This window comes from Bombyx mandarina, chromosome 23 (assembly GCF_030267445.1).
Source record: "Bombyx mandarina strain Sakado chromosome 23, ASM3026744v2".
NCBI lineage: Eukaryota > Metazoa > Arthropoda > Insecta > Lepidoptera > Bombycidae > Bombyx > Bombyx mandarina.
Window position 1 is genome coordinate 12,070,221 of NC_143229.1, and position 7,429 is coordinate 12,077,649.

A 7,429-nucleotide genomic window follows, 5' to 3' on the forward strand; every position below is an offset into this window, starting at 1 on the left:
GGCTACCCCACCCTTCAAACCGAAACGCATTACTGCTTCACGGCAGAAATAAGCAGGGCGGTGGTACCTATCCGCGCGGACTCACAAGAGGTCCTACCACCAGTAATTACGCAAATTATAATTTTGCGGGTTTGATTTTTATTACACGATGTTATTCCTTCACCGTGGAAGTCAATCGTGAACATTTGTTGAGTACATATTTCATTAGAAAAATTGGTACCCGCCTGCGGGATTCGAACACCGGTGCATCGCTTCAACACGAATGCACCGGACGTCTTATCCTTTAGGCCACGACGACTTCAAGGTGGGTGGCGCATTTACGTTGTGGATGTCCATGGGCTCCAGTAACCACTTAACACCAGGTGGGCTGTGAGCCCGTCCACCCATCTAAGCAATAAAAAAAATAATGAATTTTTATTTTTAAATCTGTATTCCTTTATTCGTGTTCAATCATTATTTTAATGTTTGGTGTTTTGTTTTTACCCCATTTGTATCTTTTTTAATATGGACACGATAAAAATACAAGTAATTATGGAGAACGAGTTCCGTCTCGGTAGAAATGCAAAACAAACGGCTCAAAACATTAATGACTTGTACGCAGCGAACACTACAATGCTTCCGACATGGAAATTTTGAACTAAAAAATGAAAATTTTACTTCGCACAAAAATAGAGCCGGACGAATCTTTGCTCAGTGCTTGTACCTACGTCGACTTATATTTTTCACAGGTATATATGTATATAGATTTTGGACCGATGTAGCAGTCATATCTAGAATGTGTAAGTACAGTGGTTTGAGCTGAATTCTGTGTTGCGATTTACAAATCCATATTTAGGAAAGAGCAAGCCTTCTTTTAAGTTTAGTTAGGTGGATGAGCTATGGCCTATTTAGAGTTAAGTGGTCATCGAAGTCTAAAGACATGGTGGAGGCTGTTCCTAAACACTTGTTAAGTATGTATTCCAATCGCGTTGTCGATTCTTGTTTATTTAAATATAATTCCGAATCAGTGTTAAAAGAGAATTTGCTTGCATTGCTTGACTAGCAAACACATCTGTGTTTAGTTGTTGGGTGAAATTGATTCATTCAATAACATGAAAAGATTTACATAATTTTGATTTCAATAAATATTCTCTATTTGTAAGACCTTCATATTTCAAATTGATTGCTTTACATTGACCTTTGAACCGATAGTCTCAAATGCGCAAGGGATACGCAAGGTGGTTATATATAATTGATTCTATGATATAGAATATAGTTAATTCGTAAAAAAAAATATGTTTAAAACTGTGCACATGGTGTCTCAGGACTAAGGAGGTTAAGACGAGCTGTATAATCATCATTCTCTTGCGTTTCTCCCAGTCACCTGAGGTCGGCGCAACATGTTTTCTCCTTTCATACTCCCCTATCATTTCTTCGCTCACACTCTTCGCTTACACATATCGTCTTTCACGCAATCCATCCATTTTTTCTTAGGTCTACCTTTTCCTGTATAAGAGGACCTGTATAATATGATTTATCTCAAAAAAAATAATTATTTATAAAATAAACCATACCTACACACAATTTAACTAATTGCATTTGCAATAGTAAAGACATGTGACCCTTTATTTCAACGTTTCAGACCAGTCCTTGTTACACAAAGCGCTTGGCTCCAACAAAAACCTGTCGCACAAAATTTAGATGTAACATATTTTATTCCTTCATACCTACGAGGGTAAGAACGCTCGCATCTAACACGTTTTATGATAATGGACATTGCATACTTCAAGTACAATACATATAGAATGAAAGTTTTAAAAGTTTTCTCTTGTATATCGTTGAAAACTCATAATATTAGTTTTCTTTGTACGCGAATGAACACGAATTGTTGATGTTAAATTTAGATGAATTATCAAGTTTTAAGGTAGGTTTCTTCCTCCTTCTTGTGTCGATAATCCTCAATGCTGAAGTTCGTGGCCTCATTAAGTTAGGCTTAAAGGTCGTGATTTAGACTGTAAGTCTAACGACTTAATCAACTCTCATCGGTTTCAATGCTCCAGGGAAAATATGATGGATTCAAAACGAATACTAGTGGTAGATTGTCTTGTGATTCCGCACGGGTGGGTACCACCACCCTACCTATTTCTGCCGTGAAGCAGTAACGCGTTTCGGTTTGAAGGATAAGGCAGCTGTTTTAACTGTAAAACTGATATTATGACTCATGTCTCAAGGTAAGTGGCGGCATTTACGTTGTTAATGTCTGTGAGGCTCCCGTAACCATTTGACACAAGGCCATGAGCTCGTCAACACATCTAAGCAAAAAGCAAAAAAAGAGAGGAATGTTGTATACTGATGTGCATTTAATTGTTTACTAATTACTTACGGAAACTTCTTTATTTATTGTTACGATATTTTATTCCTTCATTACGGAAGTCATTAGGTAACACGTGTATGTTCAATCGGAAATGTCGTCGCTTTGACTATCACCATAGCTGACTCGATACAAGTAATTTGGACGTCTTACTAGCCAGGCCACGAATATTTCGTTACTCACCTATAAAAGCATATGTATTTTATTTTAAGCATTACTTGAAAATGAATGTCGATTTTCTCCGGAAAGTGCTAAAGAGAATTTAGTTACATTTTAAGAAAATCGTTTTGTGAATAGCATTAAGCAAATCGACGGATTTAAAAAAAAAAAACGTTTTTCCGTAGTTGTGTTCCGTCTAAAACATTTTCCGGAGAGTTGTCAAGGCGATAACTTAGGTAAGACGTCGGTATACATCATGGCAAACGAGAAAAGTTTGATTGGAGCGAACCTTCAGAAATTCATTAGCGCACGCGGGCGCTCGAAACGAAATTACCCGACAGGGGGCGTTAATAAAAACTTGTCTGACTTGGAACATACTACGACCGGCACTGCGAACATAACAGTCTAGGAGCTATACTTTTTTTTTTTCGAGTCTGTATCGGTGTTCTGCCTATATCTGCTGTGAGACAATCGTGCGATCATCAGATTTGAAAGGTACTTTGGTGTTTTGTGGACCGGGGTTTCCTACCCTAATCGGTGCAAGGTTTACATTTTAAAATAACGCTGTAGACATCTGTATATTATTATAAATGATAAGTACAAGACTGTTTATTACATGCCCTCTTTATCACAATATCCCCTCAATTTGTCAACCATATTAATTTTTACAAAGTATTTGGTAGCTATTGGCCAGCATTAAAGCTATAAAAGTCAGGCGCATTCAGCTTTTTCACTTTCCTTTAGTTAACTAAAGGAAAGTGAAAATTTAATACACAAAATTAAACTAGATCGTGATTAACGTAGAATTCTAAATTTTAAGGTGGAGGATTCATACATATTACATATATTTAATACATTTTATAAATAAATAAATAAAAGCGAACCTAAAATACTAGACTAGGTTATTGAAAAGTACATTTTGAGATTTTACATACCTACATTTATCCCATTAGTGTTCTATTCAGAAAAAAAACACTATAACTTACAGAAACATCGGGAATTACGGCAACCGCGCTTGTTGATATGTACGGCATGCGCCTCCTATGAAATCGTTTTTGCAAAATTTACTTCCGACCGGTAATTCAAAACAATTTCGAACTCTCCGACTATTTACTGGTCGACACAAGAAGCCAAAGCGTGAAGTGACTAGTGAACAACTTCCTAAATTAATTCTTGAAGTGAGATATTCGATTTCAACTGTTAACCGTGTAATTTAACGCGCAACTTCAGACCAAAGTCATCGAGAACTTACATTCGTCAGTAATTCGAAATTTCAATAAACGATTTTCTGTGGCTAAATTGTGCTATGAGGAATTATATTTAATGCTAGAATTACGTATTCTATTTTCTTACGAATGTTTCATTGGTTTTGATGATAAAGTGTTTATGATAAATGTTTTAACGATTAATTTAATTTTGATCCAGTAAATCTTGATGGATGTTTATATTCGAAATAAAAAATGCTTAAACTGTTTGTGTACCATCTACAACATGGCGTTGGTATTTTCCCAGAAACTTCGGTATTCAAACTAAAAACGGCACAATCAATTTCATGAAATAAACGAAGCAAGAACGCATAGCTTAGCAGAGGGTATACATTTTTATTTAATTTTTAAAAGTAGACCGCGTTGTCAAATAATTTTTTTTTACAATTGAAAAAGCAACCTTTTATTATTTATTATATACACGAATCTTAAATCATCTTCCTTTCATCAATCTTTCTTTTTTGGCGTGTGGCGTGTAACAAAGAGCAAAGTTTGCATTTATAGTTTTTTTAACCACTGACTAAGACCTCGAAAGATGAGCGTAAAGCAGTCCTTCCCAAAGTGCGCGATAACGTCCCCTTGTGGGCGCTGCAGGTCGGTAAGAGACCCAAAAAAAGGGGGGCGTTATGTAGAGGTTTCGGAGGCGATTTGTAATTTTATCTAGACGGACTCTTCGAGACCGACTGAGCTCTCGCTATAGTGGATTTTAAGAAGGCGAAAAACTGAGGGCGCTAAAAAATAATTTATTCTAAAGTTTGGAAACCCTTAGCGTAGAGCATAAATTAAAACCTAAAATGCACCGGATCTGGTGGTACGATGTGTGGTGAGTCTGCACGAGTAGGCACAGCTAACCCGCTTATTTCTACCGTGAAGCAGTAATGCGTTTCGGTTTGAAAGTTGGGGTAGCTATTGTACTGTAAAAACGGAGACCTCAGATATCATAACCCGAGGTGCCTGGCGGCATTTACGTTGTAGATATCTATGAGCTCCAGTAATCACTTAACACCAGGTGTTACCTTTTGAGCTCAGACTTTGTACACTGATAATATTTTTTAGGTTTTGTATCTGCGAATACTTGCACGCGACGCTTTTTTTATTGCTTAGATGGGTGCACGAGCTCACAGCCCACCTGGTGTTAAGTGGTTGCTGGAGCTCATAGACATCTACAACGTAAATGCGCCACACATCTTGTGATGTAAGTACTAAGGTCTCAGTATAGTTACAACGGCTGCTCCACCCTTTAAATCGAAACGCATTACTGCTACACGACAGAAATAGGCAGGGTGGTGGTACCTACCCGTGCGGACTCACAGGAGGTCTTACGACCAGTAAAAAAGTAAAAGTTTGCTAGCTTGAATTATTTGTATTAAATTTGCTCAAATTTTTGAAGGTAGAAACTAAAGGGCTTAGGTCAGCAGGAATTAAATAATGCGTCACTTTACACTAGCAGTTTGTATTTATTTCCACTTTTCACTTACAGAGTAATTTTACAGTGATCGTGCTTACACTTTCAACTCTCTGTCGAGAATGAATGCTACCTCGGTATGCTCGAATATATATTGTCTGATCGCCCCACCACAACGGAATGGTGGTGCGATCGACGTCACTAGACGAGTGAAGTCAACCGAGTCAATTGAACAATTATTTAAAATTATTATTAAGTTAAAATACATTCAGTTAATTATATCTGAGATACTATTATCTATTTCCAGAAGTAATTAGATTAGTTTTAAACGTATTTATCGAGATTTAATAGAATACAATCAACATCATCGGATATGCGTAGCAACTAAGCCTACACGACGGCAGACTTTATTATAATTTATGTGATATTTATGTGATATCTTCGGAACTTGTATTATGTACTTATAAATACCTAACAAAACATACTCACCTGACTTACTTTCTGAAACACAATTTCTTCATGCTTGCTCGCAAAGCAAATAATGGCACATCCATACAACGTACATTACTTACTAACTATATCTTTTACGAGTCATTCGTGCGCACAGTCGTAATAAGGCGGACGTGGTACAGAACTGTTGAGACTCGACTTATGTCTCGATACGTGTTATACATAGCATCCGTTTCCTGGGGTCCGTCTATCGATATGAAGCCAGAAAATTAACAACGAAAATTGAATCTAATTTCTTAGTTAACAGAATACTTTATGCAGCAAACGAGGCCTTAAAAACTCTGCGTGCTCCGAACACATAAACATGATAGCTCCCATTGTAAATTAACAAAGACTGAACACGCGAAATTGCTAACAAAAAAAATATATAAACAAAAAAACAAGAAGCCATTCACACACACAACGCAGGAACTTTCCCATCGCTTTTGGCGAGTACGTTTAGGTACGTTCAGAATTCAACGTCTGTTTGTCGGGACTCAGCAATTTATAAGTTTTAATATTCACATCTCGACGAGAAGTTTCCCGCGAGATCGTAACTCATTCCAGAATGTTGGAATAGTGACACTCGTACTTTGTGTTTTGTTTATTATTTATACATATTAGCTAAATACGCATCTGGCTTTTAAGGTAGCAATAATAATAAAAAAAGACATTTAGTCTGAAACTTTTAGAAGTCGTCGTGGCCTAAAGGATAAGACGTCCGGTGCATTCGTATCGAGCGATGCACCGGTGTTCGCATCCCGTTGGCGGGTACCAATTTTTCTAATGAAATACGTACTCAGCAAATGTTCACGATTGACTTCCACGGCGAAGGAATAACATCGTGCAATAAAAATCAAACCCGCAAAATTATAATTTCCGTAATTACTGGTAGTAGGACCTCTTGTGAGTCCGCACGGGTAGGTACCACCGTCCCGCCTATTTCTGCCGTGAAGCAGTAATGCGTTTCGGTTTGAAGGGTGGGGCAGCCGTTGTGACTATACTGAGACCTTAGAACTATATTTCGAGGTGTGTGGCGCATTTACGTTGTAGATGTCTATGGGCTCCAGGAACCACTTAACACCAGGTGGGCTATGAGCTCGTCCACACATCAAAGCAATAAATGAAAAAAATGTACAAATATCAAAGCCACCAAATCAAACATTTCGCTACCAATTTATAACAATAGATTCTGATGCCATTAAAATTACTTTTACGGCTTAATCTCGCGTTTATTATTGTAAAACGTCATTTCTATTGTTTCGTAATATGAAAACTCAAGTTAGTTAAAATGTATTTTATACAAATTGATTGTTGATTATCAAGAAATATTTTTTATAGACAATTTGAGGGTACTTGTTAGCACAATATTGGAATGTCGACGATAAAGCCTCATTAATTTGTTCGTGACCACGATAACTGTAAAATATACAAAATGTGGTTATCTGAAATGTTTCGGCTTTTGAACTACTCTGGTTTAAACATCATGATATTAAGTTATGATGAAATTTTGAACATTAGGACGAGATTAGATGACTGTGGTAATGAATAAACAAAAAGGGAAAGAGATGGAGGAGTCTTTTACCCATGGAGACCACTGAAAAATCAATTAAAAAAAGACTTATAATATTTTATGATATTAGAATTTCAAACCTAATGATTGAGAAATAAAGCATGATTTTTTACTGTCATTTATTTATGAAAAGTTTCCTGGTTGCTCCGATCGAAACGCACGGAATTGAATTTATCAACCAATTTCAT